Source organism: Opisthocomus hoazin, chromosome 11 (assembly GCF_030867145.1).
Source record: "Opisthocomus hoazin isolate bOpiHoa1 chromosome 11, bOpiHoa1.hap1, whole genome shotgun sequence".
NCBI classification, from domain to species: domain Eukaryota; kingdom Metazoa; phylum Chordata; class Aves; order Opisthocomiformes; family Opisthocomidae; genus Opisthocomus; species Opisthocomus hoazin.
This window is the reverse complement of record NC_134424.1, coordinates 6,784,244-6,806,937: the sequence shown is the minus strand read 5'-3', so window position 1 is coordinate 6,806,937 and position 22,694 is coordinate 6,784,244. Positions and strand designations below refer to the sequence as shown.

Genomic DNA, 22,694 nt, shown 5'->3' with positions numbered 1-22,694 from the left:
GGGCTGGGGAGCGTGAGGCGACAGCCTCGGGCTGCAGCCACCCTGCTAGAGGTACTGCCTTGGCTCGTTTGCCTTTCTGACTTTTGTTTCCCTCACCGTGACTAAAAGCACTTTTTTTTTTTTTCTTACTAGGAAAGAGTAAATTAACCCAAGCTAATAAGCCCTAATAAGCCCTGCTGGGATCCAGCTGACTTTTCATAGGCACTTTAATCTGAACTCCACAAAATGCCTCTGCACATTCTTCATCCGCAGGTAAAACCTGTTAGTTAGCGCCAAAACCCAGGCACGAGTTCAGGCCCACCTGGGGCACAGTGCGTAAGACCGGAGCCCAGGTAGCTCCTGGCTCGTCACGTGCAAATAAAATGTAACATAAGAGTTCCCAGTCTGAGCTGTGGTTGCGTGAAAGTGCGTCCCAGAAGCCAGATTTCTGAAAATACCTCATTCCATCCATCAGGAACAGCTTAGGGGCTGGCGTGGGCGCAGGTGTAGCGTGTGTGCAGTCTGAAACAAGCTCCAGAGTCAAAAGGCATGGTCTGTGTGAGCCCACTGCACGTTTCTATATCTGTTTCTGGTTAATGCACACTCTCTATAATCCACCCATGAGTAACGGAGAGTTAACTTTAAATAGTTAATACAAATTAGCAATTAACAATGATGGTTTGAAAAAAAATGTTTTTTGTGAAAATTGAGCAGGACATGAGATACCCTTGTAATTTTACAACAGTTCATATTATTTTCACCTATATGGAAGCATGCAGAGTATAGCATTGCATGCAGGCATTAGTTATGCTGAACATTATTTATTCAGTGGTTTATGATGAAATAGTTGGATAAACAAAACAGTCAAATCCCCATCTTCTTGTCCAGGATATGAGTGGGAACAAAGGAGAATGCTGCTGTCAGTGCTTATGACTTACACCCCTAAACGTGTTTTTAAAAAAATCAGGACTGAACAACTGCTTTATTGGAATTTAATCAGCAAATAAATTATACTTCTATTAGAAAAAAATCTGCAATTTCATTAAAACTGAGGTGCTAGAAAAATCTGAAATTGAACAGTTTTGTCTTTGTCATGACAATTTAAATAATGTAATATGTTTCAATAAAGAATCTGAAGATGCAGCTTTTTTGATAGCATTGAGCAATAATGTATGGTACCCACTATTAGCCTAGGTATTACTGTGTGCTTATTCTTTCAGAATATTATATACTGTCTTTGGTATTATGATGGAGGAAATAAAATTTCATTTTTAGTTTCATGACTGTGGTTCAGTAAGCACAGTGTTTCCTATTCGTACAAACTATTATAGCTGTCTGCGTTAGGTTTATATATATAACAGGTATATAAGCTTTCAGATAATGTGTGTGGATTGCATGCAACACTATCATTTAATGCTATGAGGAGCACTTTCTCTGCATAATATAAATAGTGGAGAACTTTCTTTACTGTATTTTTTATTGTTTGGATTTAGTAAATGGAAAAAAACCACTGCAAACGCACAGTCTGGATAAGTCACCAAGACATGATTTTTTTTGTGTCTCTAGGGTAGAAGATACCTGATCTTTAAAGTATGAAGAGAAACGGTATAGAGATTCATTATCTTCACATTCAGTTTCCTTCTGTGAGTGTGTAAACCAAAGAAAATGTAGATCAAACAGGTCCCTGAAGCAATTAGCAGAGCAAGCAAGAGCCAGCTTTCTTGGAATATGGAGTACAAAGATACGTGTGTGGGTGTGTGAGAGAACAGGTAAGCATTATGAATTATTGTTCGGAAGATGACTTAGGATGCAGGAATTTGGGAACAGCTAATGAGTAGTCCCAACACACTATCCTCCGAAATAAGGAGGGAAGGGAAGTGAACTGCAAAATAAAAAAGGGTAGAGAGGCTGATTACAGAGGACATTCCTTCTAGGCTCCCAAACATCCCTCCCTGTATCTGTCATGGGTATGCCACATTTGAGGGTGCTACCTTTCTCGTATCTTCCCTGGGATTAATAAAAAGCTAGATTGTAGCTAAGGTTTATACCGATGGTCTACTTAGTGCAAAACAGCCAGTAATGTTTTTGCAATTAAATTTAAAAAAACATCTCGTAAGGCATAACTCTTAAGGACTTAAGCCTAAATAGTTGATAGCGTTCAAGTGAAAACATGTAAAAATCAAAATAGTTACCTTATGGCAGGTAAAGGATAATTTTAAGTGGTTTTGCATTTCCTTTTCATTGCAGCATTACCTGTTAACAGTGAAATAGTACATCCGTTTTCTCATCTATGCAGACTACCTCCCAAACCATTATTCACTGTAGATGGATATCACACCCAGCACATGGATGGTGTATCCAGCCATTCAGAAAGGTTGTTCATCATTAACTTTTCACTTAGCCATAAAACCATTTGACAAATACAAACTCACTATAGCTAGCAGAGCTGAATGGAGGTTTTTTTCTTAATTTTTCCTGAGCAAAATATCTGAGCTCTTTCTGATACATATCAGGAATAAAACTTGTATTACAGCAATGGAGCAGAGAGCATTTATGTTTTCATGGATAGGATACTCTTCTAATTTGAACTAAAATAGAATTGGGACAAATACATCTTTTCTTATTAACACTATCAGTCAACTTTAGTAGAGTACCTGCAAGTCAGGTGAGCCCTCACACTTTTGCTCACTGATAATATGGTTGTTCTAGTCTGGTTTTGATGGGTTGTAGCCTCTTCTTTAGAAAACTGTAAACAGTGGATTGAAAGACATTTCATCATGTGTGTATTACCTTGTAATTATTCTTGTGGCTACAGTAGAACATGAACTTCGTATCCACATAAATTTCAGAGAGAGTAACTTAATCTGTATGTTGAAGATACACCACACTCACCATCCCCAATAATAATACAAGACGGTAGTAAAACTGCAACAAACTCTCTAAAATAGTCACAGCATAGGCAGCTGAAGAACAGGAAACAGGATCATACACTGAGTCTTATGGTGTCCCTGTAGAGTATGAGTCTACATGTGCAAGTCCCTCTCTGTGTATGATGCTGTCTCGGTGCTTCACTGTTCCTCATTCCTTTTCTCTGGTCAGCCTGCTTGTCTCCAAATGTAGAACCAAAAAGAAAAGTTGTGGAAGGAGGAAGGGTGATGAAAGATTAACATTAAATTAACAATGTTCAAGTCTAGAAAACAAGAAGAATGAAAATAAAGAATGAAAAATAGCAGATTACAATTGTAAATGACCTCCTAGGTCACTGAGTTCAGTTATTGCATACAGCCACAAAATTTTCCTTCATTAAAAGATTATAGAATCACAGAATGGTACGATTTGGAAGGGACCTCTGTGGGTCACCCAGTCCAACCCTCCTGCCGAAGCACGGTCACCTACAGCAGGCTGCACAGGACCTTGTCCAGGCGGGTCTTGAATATCTCCGGAGAAGGAGACTCCACAACCTCCCTGGGCAGCCTGTTCCAGGGCTCCGTCACCCTCAGAGCGAAGAAATTCTTCCTCATGTTCAGACGGAACTTTGTCTGCTTCAGTTTGTGCCTATTGTCCCTTGTCCTGTCGCTGGGCACCACTGAAAAGAGTCTGGCCCCATCCTCCTGACACCCACCCTTGAGATATTTATAAGCATGTATTAGGTCCCCTCACAGCCTTCTCTTCTTCAGGCTGAACAAGCCCAGCTCCCTCAGCTTCTCCTTGTAGGAGAGATGTTCCAGTCCTCTCACTATTCTCATACCCTCCGCTGGACTCTCTCCAGCAGCTCCTCATCTTTCTTGAAGTGGGGAGCCCAGAACTGGACACAGTACTCCAGATGGGGCCTCATTAGGGCAGAGTAGAGGGGAAGGAGAACCTCCCTCGACCTGCTGGCCACACTCCTCTTGATGCATCCCAGGATCCCATTGGCTTTCTTGGTAGCCAGGGCACACTGCTGGCTCATGGTCAACCTGTTGTCCACCAGGACACCCAGATCCCTCTCCACAGCGCTGCTCTCCAGCAGGTCAGCCCCAAGCCTGTACTGATGCATGGGGTTGTTCCTCCCCAGGTGCAGGACCCTGCATTTTTCTTTGTTGAACCTCATCAGGTTCCTCTCTGCCCAACTTTCCAGGCTATCCAGGTCACACTGAATGGCAGCACAGCCTTCTGGAGCATCCACCACTCCTTCCAGTTTGGTGTCATCAGCAAACTTGCTGAGGGTACATTCTAACTCTTCATCCAGGTCATTGATGAAGAAGTTAAACAAGGCTGGGCCCAGTACTGACACCTGGGGGGCACCACTTGTCACCAGCCTCCAACTAGACTCAGCGCCGCTGATGACCACCCTCTGAGTTCTGCCATTCAGCTAGGTCTCAATCCACCTCACCAACCACTCTCATCCAGCCCACACTTCCTGAGCTTGCCTAGGAGGATGTTATGGGAGACCGTGTCAAAAGCCTTGCTGAAGTTGAGGTAGACAACATCCACGGCTCTCCCCTCATCTACCCAGCCGGTCATGCCATCGTAGAAAGCTATCAGATTGGTCAGGCATGATTTCCCCTTGGTGAATCCATACTGACTACTCCTGATAACCTTCTTTTCCTCCACTTGCTTGATGATGACCTTCAGGATGAGTTGCTCCATCACCTTTCCCGGGATGGAGGTGAGGCTGACCAGCCTGTAGTTCCCTGGGTCCTCTTTCTTGCCCTTTTTGAAGATTGGAGTGACATTTGGCTTTCTCCAGTCCTCGGGCACCTCTCCTGTCCTCCAGGACCTCTCAAAGATGATGGAGAGTGGCTCAGCAATGACATCCGCTAGCTCCCTCAGCACTTGTGGGTGCATTCCATCGAGGCCCATGGATTTGTGGGCGTTTAGATCGCTTAAGCAATCCCTCATGCAGTCCTCGACCAAGGGAAAGTCATCCTCTCTGTGGGCTTCTTCTCTTACCTCCGGGGCCTGGGATTCCTGAGGGCCTGCCTTGGCACTGAAGGCTGAAGCAAAGAAGGCATACAGTAGCTCTGCCTTCTCTGCATCCTCCGTCACCAGGACACCCGCCTCATTCAGCAGCAGCCCCACATTGTCCCTAGCCTTCCTTTTGCTGCTGATGTAGTTGAAGAAGCCCTTCTTGTTGTCTTTGACATCCCTTGCCAGCTTCAATTCCAGGTGGGCTTTGGCCTTCCTCGTCGCATCCCTGCATGCTCTGACCACATTCCTGTACTCTTCCCAAGTGGCCTGCCCCTCTTTCCACATTCCATGGACCTTTCTCTTCCACCTGATCTCCGCAAGAAGCTCCTTTTTCAACCATGCAGGTCTCTTGCCTGCTTTGCTAGATTTCTTTCTCAGGGGGATGCACCGCTCCTGAGCATGGAGGAAGTGACGTTTAAACAGCGACCAGCGGTCTTGGACCCCCCTGCCTTCGAATGTAATGTAATGCCATTACATTACTTTGATGTAATGGGAGGGATCCTGGAAGCAAACAAGGTGGGGTGCTTTTTGGCTAGGTAGGATCAAGTTTTCTGGTTCCACTGTCTGCAGCAGATAATATGAGCTCTATCTATTGCCGCATCATCCATCTATGTATGTAAATATAAGTTTGCCTTTTTCATTTTCAAATTGAATGCACCTCTGCTGTACGTAGTGGAACTTGCATGTGGCTAGGAGCAAAAGAATAAAGTGAAGCCTTGAAACAGTCTTTGCATCTTCTATTTGATAATGTGGGAAGCCAGGGTACCGCATTTTGACACTGTGTGTTAACTTTAAGATGTAGTTAAAGCTAGAAACTGAAAAGAAGTGCCTAAAACATGGAAGACTTTAAATAATAGCATGTAGGAATAAAGAGAAAAAGTAGCGAAGCAACCCAGTTTAAAAAGATTTATAGCAAGAGAGGCAATACCAAGGGGAACAATAGTAACAGTAGTGCTCCACCTCTTTGATATCTGACCCTTTGACTCTGTGTCAAAAGGAAACATTCAGGAATTATGACATAAATTAATTGGCTGAAGACTGTAGATGTGATGCATCAATTTTCAAGAGATGTGCTGCTACCTTTTGCCAGCGGCCTACTGTATAATGAGGCAGGCAGGGGAGTTTAGGTTTCTCAGCAGATAGTCTATAGGTCTATAACACTCAGTTCCAACAGCACTGAGAACCCTGATATTGTGGTTAGAAAGACAATTTTATTGAACTTCTGTCAGAGACAATGTGGGACTGTGAATACAAAAAGTCTAAAGATCTGAGCTATGGGATATAGTGGAAGAAAACAACCTCTCAGAGGCTGGACCTCTTTGATAAGACGTGACTATATCCCCAGAAAGACTTGGAAGCCTTTAAAAAGTGTAGACAATCTAAATTCAGGAAAGAAATGTCTAACAGTCTGAAAAAAAAAAAAAGGTAAAGAGTTACTGGGGGGAAAGGAAAGGAGGTTACAATAGGAGCAAAACAGTGATGTAAAGAAAAGGCAAGCCCTGTCATGTGCTAAGCAATTCAGTCTGTTATGCAGGAAAACATTCTGAAAACAAACACTTTAAGTTTTATTAAATATGAAGCAGAATCTTGGCTAGATCAATACTATTCTGTACATAGTATTTAGAAAGATATTTAACAGCAAGCCATTATCTTTAAAAACATATTTAACAGCAAGCTATCTGGAGTGTAAAGGAAAGTTCACAGATGAAGAGATTGCCCAGGCAGTCAAATGTGGAACATCCATACCCAAGGGCACATGCTTACTGATAGGAATCTGTGAACTCTCTGTGTGCCATGCAATAAAGTTCTTTAACTATTTCACAGCAGGGCTGGAATACCCGTGTGGAAGAACAAAGGCAAGATGTCACTGCCTTAAGAGAAATAATTTGGATGCTGACAGAACAAGCTTTGTTACGTAAGATTGTTTGTGTCCTGCACAGTATCTGCAAAAAGGTGAGCATTTTCCAGGAGTGAAACCCGGACACTGCTTGAGTCTGTAGACAGCTGTAGCTAAAAAAGCAGCGTTTGCCTTTACCAAAGGGAGGCTAGGGAAATTAGGAAAGCTGTAGGTGTTCACATCACATCTAATCCGTGTTTTAATTCACAGGTTGCAGAATACCTTATAGCATGTCGTCCCAACCTGTTACAGGGCTTGAAATGGTCTACTGTAATTAATTTCTAAACCTGTAGGGTGAAAGGGCTGCTAATATGTGAGGGGTAATTTTTTCCTGATGAATTTTATGGATTGCAGAGGGAGAGAAATTGATTTTTCTGCCGAATTAAGTATTGATTTAAGAGTAGCTTTTTATGCTACCTAGTTTGGGGTCATGGGGTACGATTTCAGTGGATTTTGTAGATTGCTTGCTGTGTTGTCCTATTTCAATAAAATCTGGTGGCATGGGTGCAGGCTTCACTTTCATTACAATTGTTTGGACACCAGCAAGTGGTTCAGTGATCACAGAAGTTCATGAAAACCATAACCTTTCTGAACAGCCTAACAAAGAAGTGCAACACTGTGTAAAAAATCTTACAGCAAAACCTGAATGCACCACTAGAGAAAACTGGACTGCCTAAACATAAAGAAGGATAACAACTGTTACTATGGCATTTGGTGCATACGCTTGCGGTTTTGTTGTCTAGACCGCATATGTGGACATTTACAAGTATGTAACATAAAGGAGGATATTTTTGCCTTAGATAGTGACAAGAGTATTTACACCTAATGGAACTGTGCTGCCTGCAGTCACAGCTGTAGGTAGACTGCATCTCCAGTGGTTTGAAAAGATCTCAATGCCTTCATGGAATCTTGGAATAGTACTTGTTTATGAAATGTAACTCTTGGGCTTGTACCTCAAACAGTGCAGAGATCTGATATGTACTATACACTGTACTATGCTGTATAGGGGACGTTATGTGTGCTGTGCAGACTGTTCTGGGTTACTGGGTGACCTGGAGCAATTTGCCATTCAGCAATGTATCGTCCCACTGCCTCTCTGTACTGTTTATTCCCTTCCAATTTACACCTCCTTCCATTTCTTCAGACGGTGTTTCAGTATTTCTTACTCTTTGTATTTTAGACATTCACTCATTTTGTTTTTACTTTTTCCTGCACTGACCTCATGTCATTCATTAGTGGACAGTGTCATCATCAAGCCTTGAAGGGCTTGAGAATGTAAATCTCAAGCATGAACTCTCCCAAAGTGCTTCTATATGGAAAGGCCAAAGTTTGTAAATGTTTTTCCATTTTTGGTATGTTGTCTGAGAAGATCTGCAAATGCAACCACGCAGATAAGGTTGTGGTGATTTATTTTTTTATTGTGTTCCCTTTGGAATAGAAACGACCAGTGAATAGCAATCTTCCTACACATAGTACTGATAAGGGGTGCTTTCAGGTTGCTCTCTTGCTAGCTAATCTATCAATTACCAGCTAATGTATCAATTGTTCAAAAATGAAGGTATAGTGAAAATGTAAGTTTCTGGAGTAGAAAAAGCAGGCTGTGAATGTTCCTGGAGGTCCCTTCAAATTACATTCAGGAAGCCTTTAGGAGCCTGATGAGAACATAAAATATAGTTGAACAAGAACTGCCTATGCCCACAGCGGACTGTAAATATTTTCCTGACCATATAACCTTAATAGCTGACCAGAATCCCTACTATATTTGCAAGTGTCACCTCTCCTACACAGAGAAGAGGAGAATTGTAAATAAGCTGCATTAGTAGTTGCTATTTGAATGGTGTTTGCAAATTTTATGGAAATTCAAAGAGAAAATGGAAAGCCTGGCAAAAAGCAAAGGCTGTATCCTCATGGGACACTATCTATATGAACAGATTAGTAGGGAGGGTAAAGACTCATGGTCGCTTTCTACATAGATGCATTTTATTCTGTAAAAGAAGACATGTCATTTACACACCAAGGAACAACTTCATTTGGTAAAACTTTTTTTAGCCCATAAGCAGAATAACTCCAAAATGTTTTGCTTATGAAGATCATTACAATCTGTAATGTACATTCAACTAATTTTATAAATTCACGAATATGGACACACAAATAAGCATGCCTTCAGATCTTATGTGCGTGTACACATGTACACTACAGGTTTATAATGCTACGGGAAATAATAATAGAAAGCTTTTTTCCTACTAGTAGAGCTAGGAGGAATCAAAAAGCACTTCCCCATGGCCTATCTTTTTAATAGCTTCTACAAAAGTATGTAGGAATTACCATATTTTTAATTAATATGCATTTGTTAAACAGATCAAAATGGAAATGCTTTAGCCATCAGGTTGGCTGTAGCAGAGCCTAAACAATTTCTATTTTGGATTCTGCATCAAAAATGAAATTGGAATAAAATTTCTCCAAGCAACTGATAGCTCTACTATCCGAGTTAGTAAAGTAGCATTTGCGAGCTTAGCTGTTAAATTTAACACTCTCAGGTACAGCTTCTGTTATGTATATTGTTTGTCCTTAATAAATGTGGTTTGATGGTTTTGTTTCTCTAGGAAAGCTGAGAATGCTTTTGTGTGTACAAGCAAGTCTACAGTCAAAATTCTACCCCAATGGGTATGTTTGTACTATCAGTCTGTGCTGCAGAAAATGCTGGATTTTGTCTTAAGCAGCAAACCAGTGAAGACCAATTCATTAAAAACTGCCACAGGAAGTATGTGATTTGTTTTGAGAGTCATTTAAACTCAAAATGTGTACTGTAATAAAAATTCAGGGAAACAACAGAAAATCCACATGGACAGCTCATTTAATGGCTGTGATGATTTTATGTTTAAAATTAAGGTAATACGCATCTAAAGTGTAGTTTTCTGAGAAAATCACTCTTTTATTCACTTTAGATTTAGCTTCTTTAGACTTTTAACGTATTTTTAATGAGTGTTGAGCTATATACTGAAATGAATCTGTTTGTTACTCAAGGCTACATGTGGCTTACTTGATGGAATTCAAAGTAGGATAACTGACAAATAACAGAGTTTGAAGGGATAAATGCCAAGAGTAAACTTTCTTATCTCTGCTGGTTTCTGGGAACATAGTTATTACAGTGTATATGGCCCATGGTTCAGTTCTATACAAAATACTGAATTTACTAACACTAATCAATCTGCAGGTATTAATGCAAGTGCATAATGTGGTTTTGACAGTGGGAATACCCAAGTCATAAAGTGTTTTTTATAATTGAAAGAATTTTTGATATTACCAATGAATACTCCCCCAAATTCTATGGGAATTTATGTGTGTAAGAGTTTATGAGTGTTTCCTTCAAGAATCGTATATAATATTGCCAGCCAGGAAAGAAAAGCAGTACTGTATGACTTGTATGACACATGAAACTGCCTGCCGTGTTTCAAATGAAAATACAACTATCACCACCCTATAAAACTGAAAATTGTTACAATTAATTCATTACTTCAGAACAACAAATAACTGAGGAATTTGCAAAATACATCAGTGCTCTGTGAAGGAGAGAAGAGTTTGTTAGGCAATAACTGTTATGAATTAATTGCTTAGCTTTAATGCTAAGTATGATCTCATGATACAGCATATAAATATGAGCTCCAGTCATTAAACAGAAAATGAACAGGCTTAAGAAGGCATTTGTCTCTTGTCAAGAGTTCCTGGAGAAGAACAATGAATCTTTATTTCAACCCTTACCTCTCAGTGTGAGGAGCAGTTAGGTTCATGCTGTTTTATATCAGAAGCATATGTATTTGAGAGCAGCCCTGCCAAGAAGGACTTGGGGGTACTGGTGGATGAAAAGCTTGACGTGAACCGTCAATGTGTGCTCACAGTCCAGCCGGCCAACCATATCCTGGGCTGCATCAAAAGAAGCATGGCCAGCAGGGCGAGGGAGGTGATTCTGTCCCTCTGCCCCGCTCTGCTGAGACACCTCCGGGAGTCCTGCCTCCAGCTCTGGAGCCCTCAGCACAGGACAGACCTGGAGCTGTTGGAGCGGGGCCAGAGGAGGCCCCAGCAATGATCCGAGGGCTGGAACCCCTCTGCTGGGAGGAAAGGCTGGCAGGGCTGGGGCCGTTCAGCCTGGAGAAGGGAAGGCTGCAGGGAGACCTGATTGCCCTTTCCAGTACTTAAATGGAGCTTGCAAAAAAGATGGGGACAGGCATCTTAGCAGGGTCTGTTGTGATAGGACAAGGGGTAATATCTTTAAACTAAGGGAGGGTAGATTTAGACTGGATATAAGGAAGAAAGTTTTTACAATGAGGGTGGTGAAGCCCTGGCACAGGTTGCCCAGAGAGGAGGTCGATGCCCCATTCTTGGAAATGTTCAAGGTCAGGTTGGACGAGGCTCTGAGCAACCTGATCTGGCTGTCCAGATGTCCCTGCTCATTGCAGGGGAATTGGACTAGATGGCCTTTAGAGGTGCCTTGCAACCCAAACTATTCTATGATTCTAAGCACAGACTTAAGCAGTGGCACTGCACCTTATACAGACTTGTCACCAGTATATCGTGCAGAAGTCTCTCATTTTTTCAGACCAGTGGGATTAATAAATCAAAGATTTCTGGCACCATATAAGCACAGAAGATATGTTTATACATATGTGTGTGAAGGTACATATGTATATAATGGAGACCTTCACTGATAGAAGATTTATATTAAAATGTATGCTAAAATATTATATAAGATCTTTCTTCTACTGTTTTTTGTGACTTTAGGAATTCTGCAATATTTCCCTTCCTAATTCCTCCAGCTTCTTCCCGCTTATTCAAAATTGTGAGGAAGTTTCAGTACACCTAATATTCCAGAGATTGCTATCAAGGATGTATGGATTGGTTGCATGTGACACAGATCAAATTGCGTAGAATTGTTAATATAGTCCAGTTGCATCTGTGCTGTCAGACTGAACAGGTCTGTGTTAACAACCCAAAAGGCTGAGAGAGTGAGAATCAGCTCTGTAAAACTCCACCAAAATGAGAAAATCAGTCCTTGGTGAACAGTGAGTACAGACCATCAGAAATCATTTTTCTTGATGGGTGGATGGAGAAATGTGTTTTTGAAGGTAGGCTGTTAAGTTTTTGAAAGGCAACTATCAGAGGTCATTTTAGCCTCAGCTGATTATCTCTTAGGCTTTATCTAAGACTAAAAAAGTCTTGTATGTACAGCTGTGGTCTACAGAATGAAGGGTGTTTATCGTAGACAAAAGTTGAAGAAAAGAGACAAGGTCAAAGTGCACAGAAAGGAGAGTCCTTCCTTTTAGGACAGTATGCTTATCGGTGAACTGAAAGCCAGGGGCTGTTTCATGGTTTTGTGTTGTGTGACACTTTTGCTCCCTCATCTATGTGAAACCAAACCAGAGTGCATGTTTGTTATGCAATTTCTTATCTTTTTGCAGAGAATGCTGGTTTTGTATATTTAAAATAATCGGTCATTCCCCAGAAGATAAGATGCTCTGCAACTTAGAAAAAAGAAAAGTAAGGAAAAAAAGGAGGCAGCAAGAGCATACAGAAACTGTCCTGCTAGTCCAAAAGGCATTAGCGGGTTGTCCTTATCTTTGTGATGTATTTTGGAGCCACTGAAGTAAGATGAAGCAAAAGCTCATACAGAGGTTTGATGTTAACTTACTTTGTCTCATCCCTTTGGTTATCTGCTGAAGAGTGCGGCAGTCACATATGACAGCTCTGCTTTGCAGACAAGGTTGCCATCCTAACTTCATCCAACTCATCTTTAACTTAATGCTTGTGGTGTCTCAAGGCAAGTGGTCTGCAGTATTGCTAAGACTTCTGCTCAGATGTCACAATGACACCTAAACAATGGTCCAGTCTTAGGGCAATTCCCCTCATTTGCTGAAGTAAGATGGAATTTTCATCAGGGAGCTATTGCTTCTCATTTATAAAGGAAAACATCAGCTATTATGGTGATAATACAGAAAGTCTCATTAATTACAGCACACAGCAAAGAATAAAGTGAGTGTAAAGAAGCTAAGCAGATGGTGCATTATAAACAGACTTCTGAAACAGTAACCTTCACAGCAGGGAATGCTTTAGGTAAGAGTGCAACTTAACTTTCATTAGAACATGTTTATTTCTATGTTTAGAACATAGATGTATTTCCAGATATGTTCTTTGCTGAAAGTTGAGTTGTTCTGGAAAGCCTGAGAAAAACAAAAAGCAATACAATTGTTTTCTAATTACAGAGATTATAGGGTGGGGAGTGGGGGAGAAGGGGATATGTTGTAAATTTTTTACGGTTTTCTATCATTCCTTCTGCAGTTTTGAAACATACTGTAAAGAAATTTTGCTAAAGTCTTTTTGGAAGAAATTTGGTGGTTAGCACAGACAAAAATGGGCAGATGTACCTCTCTGCTTTGGGAGTGTGGAGTTGGGGGAGAGAAAGCTTAGAGAGTATTGTATAAAAGGAGGAGATTTGAGGTACTATTTTCCCCAAAGGGAGGGAAGAGGAGAAGATACTGCTGTGTGTTAGTGGCAATTTTAAGAGACAAAGCCTGAAAAGATTCCTCCATCCATATTGGGTATTCCTGTATGCCTAGGAAATTAAAATGTAACGTGCCAGTTTCCCTAGCAAGCATCCAGAAAATACCTGTAATACAAACCTGTAAAATACTGTATTAGAGAAATGATACCCATACAACTGTACATACCATAAAACTAGCAAAACCAAGTCTGTAAGAACTCAGTTCCCATCCAAAAACTTACTGGCAGGATTTATTTTAATGAATGAATTGAATGCTAAGAAAAAGCTGCTCTTTGTTTCAGCGCAGCAATGCAAGAATATTGTTCATATCTGCTGGGTAGCTTAACTGACCAGCCCCAGGAATGGCAGATGCTCAGATAAGATACTTTGCGTCCATACCCACAGTGTTTGTAGGCTGTCTAAACTCAGCCTGCGTGTAAATCCCATCTGCCTTTGCAGACACTGCAGTCGGAGCAACCTCAAGGTTTCTTTTTTTTTGCCCAGTACCCTATGACTTCCACAGGATAACAGAAAGGATAACAGAAGGACTAGCTCTCTGCTAATAGCGGAGAAGGACTTATGAAAGAGGGAGGTCTTGGCTACTGGGGACGTTTGATGCAACAGCCTGATAGCTCCAAAGCCATATCTGGGAGCTTTTTTTCTAAGCTTTATTAGGAACATGGACATTTTGCTTGGGGATAGTGAGTTTAAAGTAGTTTCTATTCAATCGTCTAATATTATTCAACCAATTAGGCTTTATTAGATTGTTGTTGAAATAATGTATATAACTAGCTATTTACAGTATGCACTCCTGATTCTTTCAGCTATGAGTTTTCTACTGGCTTAGTGACATACATATTACACTTTAACATTAATGAAAATCTAAGATTCATGGCAATACACTGACATTCCACTACTTTTTTTCTTCCTGATGTAACTGGCAATTAAGTCCAGTTTGTTTTTAGTCCGGACATTCAGTGTCAAGAAAACAACAATCAAAAAAGAAAAAAAAAGAACATCCTAAGAAAATGCTTTTGTACTCAGGCAACTATGACTTCAATTTTGTACTGTACAATCAGGTGGAATTTGAAAAATTAATTTTTTTCAACCTTCTGCCTTCTGGGCTGATGTATGTTTTGAAAGTGGGCAGTAGGAAGCTTGGATTCCTTATAATTGAGCCCATTTCTTGTCTCAAGTCTTTTTGTTTGTTAACTCTGAAATTGCAGTTCTGCTATATAAGTATTCAGGGTATGGTAGTATGCATAGAGAATATTCAGAGTAATGTTGGGTTTGTGGCTATTCTTCTAAGGTCTGGGGTGATTCATTGGCCAGCCCACCCATACATTCTGCCTTGTTTTACAGGTCAGGATGCCAAAGGCTGCTCCATATGATGCTACCACAATTGTCCTTTGGGTACTATTACCACTGACATTGGCCTGCCCTCAACATGCCAATCCAACAGGCGACATAGGCTTAGGCAGCTCATGGGGTTTTTTTGGTATGTCGGTGGCCATATCAATCTGCTCCTTGAATGTGGCAATAGCAAGAGACAAACCCTATCTCTTCAACAAAACTCGCAGTGGTTAATGAAGCTTTCAGTTATCTGTCTGTAAAGATACCTAGCTCGCCTGTTCACAAAATACACGTATGAAACAGTGTCAGCCCTGAAATTTAGGAAAGGAGCTCTTTGCTGCCATCTCTCAGTGAACGGAGAAGAGAGGGAGATGTATGTGCAAACTTTTTGGCATAATTATTTGCTCATTCTCTTCTTGAGGGGCATTTTTACTGATTTGCTAAGGAACCATTAACATCTGGAGAATGAGAGAAATGAAATAACATTGTACTTCTTGTAGGTGAAGAAACAGAACTGTGTTTAAATATAATCTATTTAGGAGTTACCGTAACTGAACCTCAGTCTTGCATGGGGGAGTAAATGAAGCCGAGTGCCTATGAATCTGTAAGTACATCTATTCCTAACTGATCTGATGTGTTGAGTGTGGTGAAAAATGTAGTGGAGACATCAGCATGACAGAAGATGATGGTAGCATCATTTAGGTACAATGATACAGGGTTAGCACTGACAAAGGGTGTAAATGGGGAGACAGTAAATTGTTTCCTCTATGAAATGAGGCAGCCCTTCCTGAAAGTATTTGTGGATTTGTCTATTTTCTTTTTTGACAGTAAATTATGAAAAGGGTGCAGCTAATGGGTAAATTGTGAAATCATTTGTTCATCAAATGTTCAAACCGAGTTACAGAGTGGATCCAAAGATCCTCTGTGTGTCTTTCTTCATAGGTGCAACAGAAATACTTGAAATATCAACATTTTGTAGAAACATTGATAAGCAGTTGGTGCAAATCAGTGGAGATGTCCGATTCATCTTCATTTGCTAGTTTCAGAATCAGAGCTCTTCAGAAAGAGTTAATACTTTTTGGTGAACTCTGAGAAAATGTTTTATTTCTTTATGAGTTTAGGAGTTATATTTTGAGCTATTTTTTGCAAGTTTTGAGAAAAAAACAATAGTATCTGAACCTGGTCCTTTTTGTTAGCAACAATATTTGGAGGAATAATTTAATGTTTGTATCATTATGGGAGGTTTCCTTGACATAGTACTCATGAATAGTCTCATTAAAATCAAAGAGCATGACTATATGGCTATGCAAACATGGAGTTTGACCCAGAAGAGGAGACATACTAGAGTTTCTGTGACATCCTCCTGGGATTTCACTATTGCTGTTGATTTTATATGAAGGCACTCAGATGGTACAGTGATGGACGGCAGTATGAAACCCGAAGAGAGATGGATAGACATGATTAAGTGTTTATTGGCCAGCAGTCAGTACCTTTTCCTTATCCTCTCAGGTCCCAATCCACACATGATATGCTGTTACCACTTTTAGCTCCAGGGTTGGTCATTAAACTCAAGCAGAAATAGCTGATATATTTAGGTTCAGAGGTCTCCGGTTCATTGCTTGTTTATCTCCATGCTGCAGTCTAACATCGTTACATTATTGAGGCCTAAATAAATAGCAGAGTTGTAGTGATTATTTAATTTATTAGAAAATTTTTATTCAAATACCTTTAGTCTTTAAAGTTTTCAGCTACTTTGTTTGTTGCTTGGAGACTTTACAATTTCCTTTGAGATTGTGGTCAGTTGTCACTCTTTCCAAAAGAAACATAGAAATCGTATTTTATCCCAAAAGGCTTTTATCCTCCCTTCATGTTCTGTTTAATGCTTTTTAGTTGAATAGTGTAAACTTTGCTAGACACGTTTCTGGGATTTATGCATTAATATCAGACTCCAGATGGAGAGGCTTTTTATCAGATAAGCAAACCTGGGAGGAAGTCCCGAATGTTGACACTGGGGATGGAGACTGGTACGGTACTCTTTCTTTGAGCAAATCTGATTGCATTTGAATGACACAGAAGATAGAGTACTTTTATTTTATTCATTCGTTCTGTTGCTCCTACAATAAACTGTATAAGCTCAGTAAAAATTTTCTGGGATGTGGAAAAATTCGATAGCAGGGTGTACTATAAAACAATGAACATATTTTGTAGTTTACTACTGCCTGGTATTTAGATGGCCAGCTTCCTTAAGAGTGCGTTCAGATCCTGCAGATCAATATTCTGCTAGGTTCTGATTTTAGTGTAGTTGATGGTAATGCCATCAATGCCTTGCTATATAGCAAGAAGTCTTTCTGGAATCAAGCATGAGGTCCTTACTCAGACAACACTCAACTTCTTTTCCAGCCATTGACGTCAGTTGATAGGGCGTTGCTGGTACTTGCCTCACTGGGTCTGATTTTATGATCTAGGAGAAAGATTTGAATTTCACAGATTTTTTTTTCCGTGGAGGAGGAAAAGGTATAGAGTTTCATGTCAGAAGTAACAGGCTAGATCTACCCTGGAGTAATTAGACGTAGGTAATACTTGTGAAGTCCACAAAAATATGAAGAAAAGTACACCCTTTTCACCTTTGTTGCACCTTTTTAGATAAATACAGCGTACAACTAATGTAGAGCATATATGTGATTTGATTGGAGCTAAGTAGATGACTTTCAGTGAGCACTCTATTTAATTGGTATTTTCTGCTTGAGAGATGCCTGTGAACTGCCATAATTTCCTTCCACATAGTTTGTTTTTCAAAGATAGCTTTTCGACATGTTTAGATTTGATGAATTTGTGAGGAATGGTCTACATGTTAGACATATTACCCCGGTGTCACTACTCAAGCAAAGTCATATGAAGTTGTGTCACACCAACAGTTTTTTTGCACTCTCATTAATATTCTTTGTAAAACCTGCTTCCCGCAGATCTGTGCCCAAAATGCATTTTGCACACTACAGCAGTATAGAAATGGTCAATTGCAAATGCATTGGAAAAGTCAGTTAAAACAACGACTGAATATTCATAGCAACCCCCTTTTGCATATTGTATCTTTTTACAATAAAAAATTTATTATCTCTTTATTTGCTGACATGTCAATGGTTCTGGGAAAAAAACTTATAAAAATACTGGGGATTTTTTTTGTCACCTGAAAGTTCAGAACTACAAAGTCTTTGGCCAGACAGCCTGCCTGGCTTGTTGTCTATCGTCACTTGCTTTCATTTATCTAACAAATGCTGCCCGTTATTTAGGTTTGTCACAGACTGCTTCAGTTTCCTTTCACCTTATGATGTGACTTACAGCTCCATCACAGAACTGTTTAATAGATTGCTCAGCATCATTTCTCACTCCCTTGTCCCAGCAGTGTGTGGGGGATGTTTCTGATCCATTTTGCTTGCAAGCGACTCAGTAGCGTAGATGTATCTCACTGTCGTAAAGGAGTACTTTTGTCAGCCTTCCTGTTGTGACTGAGTTGGGTGGCTGTTCTTCTCAGATGTACCCCAGCCAGTTTATATTCAGCTGCATTCCACCTGACTTGAGCACATGCACGTGTTTCTTTAGTGATGTTCTATTTGTACAATTGTGAATGCTGGGGTATTTTGTCTGCTGTGGAGCTCTGTTTTGATTTTTTTTTCAGGTTAATTCTTCCACATTTTGGACTTCATGGTCAAATGCCTTGAAAATTCATTTTCTCAAGCCTAGTCTGAGATTTCATTGGAGATATTGCATTGTGTATGTAATTACACAATTATTATCATTATTATTATTATTATTATACACAAAAATTCTTCCTCAAGATCACTCAATAATTTATACCCCATTAGAATGTGTTTCTATAGGAAATAATGGTTGCTTGACCAGCTCAATTATACTACGTGTTCCAGAAGACTTTGCTGTCATGAAACTGCATCGTAAAGCATTAGAAAAAAGCTTAAGAATCCAAGGATAGCTGGAAACTTATATAAATTCAAGTAGTTTTCCAACAGTACATAGCATCAAGTAAAATGTACCTTAGCTATATAGCTATCTTCTACCCCGCAATAGAAACAATGGCAAATATTGTATGAAACTATTCTAATGCTTCAGCTATTTAACCTTTTTTTAGAGTATGTATTGTAAGCACCCTGTGTTCTGCAGCAAGGTAGATGGTTTATGACAAACTGTTTTATAGCTTTTCTCTAAAAACCGTTCATGATTTATATTTTTTTTTTCTGAAACCATTGTATTTCTACTGCACCAAAACAGTTCATAAGCATTCAATAGCAGACAGAGGAAACTGAGTGACATCCTACTAAAGGTGCCAGTAACTTTATACTTTCATGTACACTTTCAAAGAAAAGACTTAAAACGAGCTGGAGAGCTCATACAGAATGTGACATATTTTGGACAATTGTACTGTTCTTATCCCAGGAGTTTGAGAGGATTGAATTTCATTTGTTGGTAGGTGTTTGATAGTGGTTCTCACTGGGATTCTTAGTAATGGTGTTACGGTCTAGTGGTCTAGATCCCCAGGATCTCTGCCTGCTTCTGCTCACTCGGTGGCACATGAAGAGCCCAAGCGCACGTCTTCTGAAGCTCCAGAAGAAGGAATGCTATAATCTTCTTAACTGTGGAAGAAAATGATGGAGTAAAGATCACAATTTTTCCAGAAACGGTGGCTATATTACTTTTCATTATATAGTTGCTGCAGAGTCTCAGGGAATTTTAGAACAGGAAAAGACATTTACAAATATTACACTGAACTGGAAAGCACTGATAAGAGACTGATAGAAGAATGTGCCTTCCAGCTGCAATTTGAGGTTGCCTACAGAAACTCTTGTGATTTTCAATTCCTTTCCTTGAGCTAAAAGAGGTGCATGGATTAGGACGCATAATTCCTGTAGGCAAAGGAAGAAAACCTTTGCCACCTCGCTGCTGCCTGTGCTTATCTCTCTCTTTTATTATTTCTTCACAGTTCCCTTTTCTTCAGTGATGTATCACCTCTGCAGGTAATAAATCACAGAGTCTTCATGGATAATGTCTTCATTTTGCATGGCAAACACATGCCATAAATCTAGGTGAAGCTTAATGACTGGTATATGGCATCCTTCTTCCTGTGAATGGTAGAGACAGAGGATCCCATTTCTACTCTGCTTTCCCACTGGAGGAGAGGCAAATATGTTGATCAACTATTTGGGTACTACAGTGGTTGATACCATTACTCAACAAAATGTAGGGGAAAGAGACCCTAATACTGTCCTTATCACTTCCCAAAATCCTACATTGGAACACCCTACATTGATCAAAGTTTCTGGAAGAGGAAGGCAATGGAAACACCTGCACCTTGCCATTTCTCATATACCAGCCCTGACCCATGTGTTCTGCTTTCAGACGTTGTTCTGCTTTCTGTCATTGTTATCTGGCAGTATGTAGTGTTGTGGAGACCTACTAGTCGTACTTTGCCTGGAACACTGTTGCACAATGCAGATGGGTCTTGTAATGACATTGTTTCTGCTGGGCCAACTGGCTTTTCCTTATTCTAACCATGCCTATGTGTCATACCTAGCTTCCCTTCATGGAAGCCCTTCCAAAGAAATAGAAGGACTGTAATGATTAAGAACAGTCCAAAATGGACTGGGCTAATTCTGGAGTTGGCTAGACTGGTAGAAGCATTTTCCTGTAAGACAGACGTATGGCATCTCCATGTTCCATGTTCCACACTGACTGCTTGGAATATTTTTGGCAACCAGATACTCATTGTAGTATGAAGTGGAGGATCACAGAGCCATAAACTCCCAGAATGGAACTGACAGCTCTGAAACACAGTGGGAATTTTCTCTCATCAGGAGGGGTAGTATCAGGGCCATCATATGTAAGGCAATTACAATGTAAGCTAATGAAATCAGATGCCAGCTTTGCTGATATAACTAGTTTCACCACCTCTAGCCTTGCTAGCATAACACAGTATAATTCATAATGGGACTGCACAGAACTCTTTCAATTAGATTTCAGCAGTGGAGTGAGTTATTTTAGCTAGGCAGAAGCATGCAAAGCTTGTAGGCTTAAACACATGGTAGTTGAATATATAGACTCAGGCTTTTGCTGTCACAAAAAGAAATGAAGAACTCAGTGTAAAAGATGTAAGAGTCTACCTCTAAAGGACACCTGTTCAGCTGAAATCATTGAAGTGCACTCCATTCAAAAACTGCATTTCTGGATGAGGGGAGAGGTTGCCATTTCTCGGAAAAAGTTTCAGTGGTGAAGATGCCTTCCAGTGAAGAATCCGAGTGCAGCTGTAACTTTCCGATGGCACAAATGTCAAAAATGCCTGCAATGCATAAAAAAATTTGAATGCTAATCAGTAAGCAGGGATTCTGAAGACAGACTCTTACATGGATACTACCTTAATTAAAGGTGATATTTCAACGTTTCAGGCAAGTATCAGTGCTAAACACGTGAAACCGGTATAGGACAGTCACTTGTGTTTCTGCATGTTTTTTTTTGTATCCCGACCCCTGGCAACTGTTTTGCACTGCTTACTGCAGCCTGCCTGCCAAAGGGTATTAAGAACAGCAGCTAAACATTGCAGCAGCTAAATATTTCTGGGCCAGTGCATTCAGTGCATGGAAGTTTCTTGCTATCTTCATGGTGGTTTTTGCTCTTTTCTGGTAGTCACTATTGCTAGAGATCAAATTTTTCTTCACTTTATCTTTCCCATTATGATGGGAAATCTTTTCCAAGGAAGATGGCTTGTTCCCCAGCCAAATTAATTCAGTCAAGCATCTTTGATCCAGGGCTTTTATTCTGGGCTTCAGATGCTTTCAAATAGCAAATCATAGATGGACATACTAGCTTGACTTGCTGATGGATTTGAAGACAACAAGAAGAGAGCAAATTCAGGACTCCGTGAAGGAAGAAGGAAGTCCACAAATGCCCTTTCCCAACTGCAATGGTATACTGGAGAGGAAGCAGGAGTGGTTCTATTTATAATACTTTTACACTATTTTTCAGAAATTGTTTATATATCTTTCTCTCAAGTGCAGAAAGTGGCATCACATTGGGAAAGAAGCATTCAAGAGTGTGGCCTACATCTAGGCCATTGGATACTTTTGTTTTTCTTAATTACTGGAAAAAACAAACACATTTTCTTCAGTGCAAGGAAGAGCTAATGTCTTTTCCTTGGTGGAAATGGCATAGGGCAACTGACGATGTAAACTACCAAATGCTGTTTGTGATCCAGGCTCTGAGAAGAGGATGAGAAGGCAGATTTCTTCTGCAGAAAAGCAAATACTAACTCTGCTCTGCTCATAAAATAAAACATAAAAATTTCCTGCCTGAGAGAGATCCAGAATATTATATTCTTCACAGGATTGAAGAGTTATGAAGTTCAGCTTAAGTGTTGACAGAATAGTTTATCACAAGGTAAATGACTTTCTTCAGATAACCCTTGCTTTTTAAATTCCTACGCATGCAATTATTTTCCTTTTGAGGAGGTTTAAAAATAAACCATCAAACAAGATGTTTCCAAAACAACAATATCCTGAAATGAAAGGACAAGATCCTGAATCTGAAATTGTATAAAATAATATTTGGCCCATAGATTGACTAAGATTTCTCTCTACCATTCTCAGGTCTTGAATTAAGTGGTAGAGTATGAAAGTGGCTATCTACATGGACAATGTCAAAAGCCCCTAAAAGTAATCCTATGGCAATCTAAACAGTCATGTTGTCACAGAAAATTTGTTACCATTGCATGTTTAAACCACTAATCACAGTATTTGATACCACCCCCTAGAGAATTTCTGTTTTAATTTCTTTCCTCTGGTGTGGGATTATCTTTATAATAACAGTTGTGGCTATGTGTAAACCATTCTATAAAAATAAAGGCGATGTAACTGGCCAGGCATGAAGTCTGGCAGCACACCTTCTCTCATCACTCGTGATTCAACAGTCATTACACTGAGTCCT

General features: G+C 40.0%; 1 long non-coding RNA gene across 1 annotated transcript; it reads left to right on the top strand.

Moving 5' to 3' along the window:
* The first annotated feature begins 143 nt into the window (after window positions 1-143).
* LOC142362703 (uncharacterized) lies at window positions 144-21,325 on the top strand. The gene is made up of 4 exons (XR_012765239.1): window positions 144-252; window positions 1,546-1,748; window positions 6,754-6,882; window positions 19,702-21,325. It is a non-coding gene; the product is annotated as an uncharacterized LOC142362703 (long non-coding RNA).
* Window positions 21,326-22,694: the final 1,369 nt, after the last annotated feature.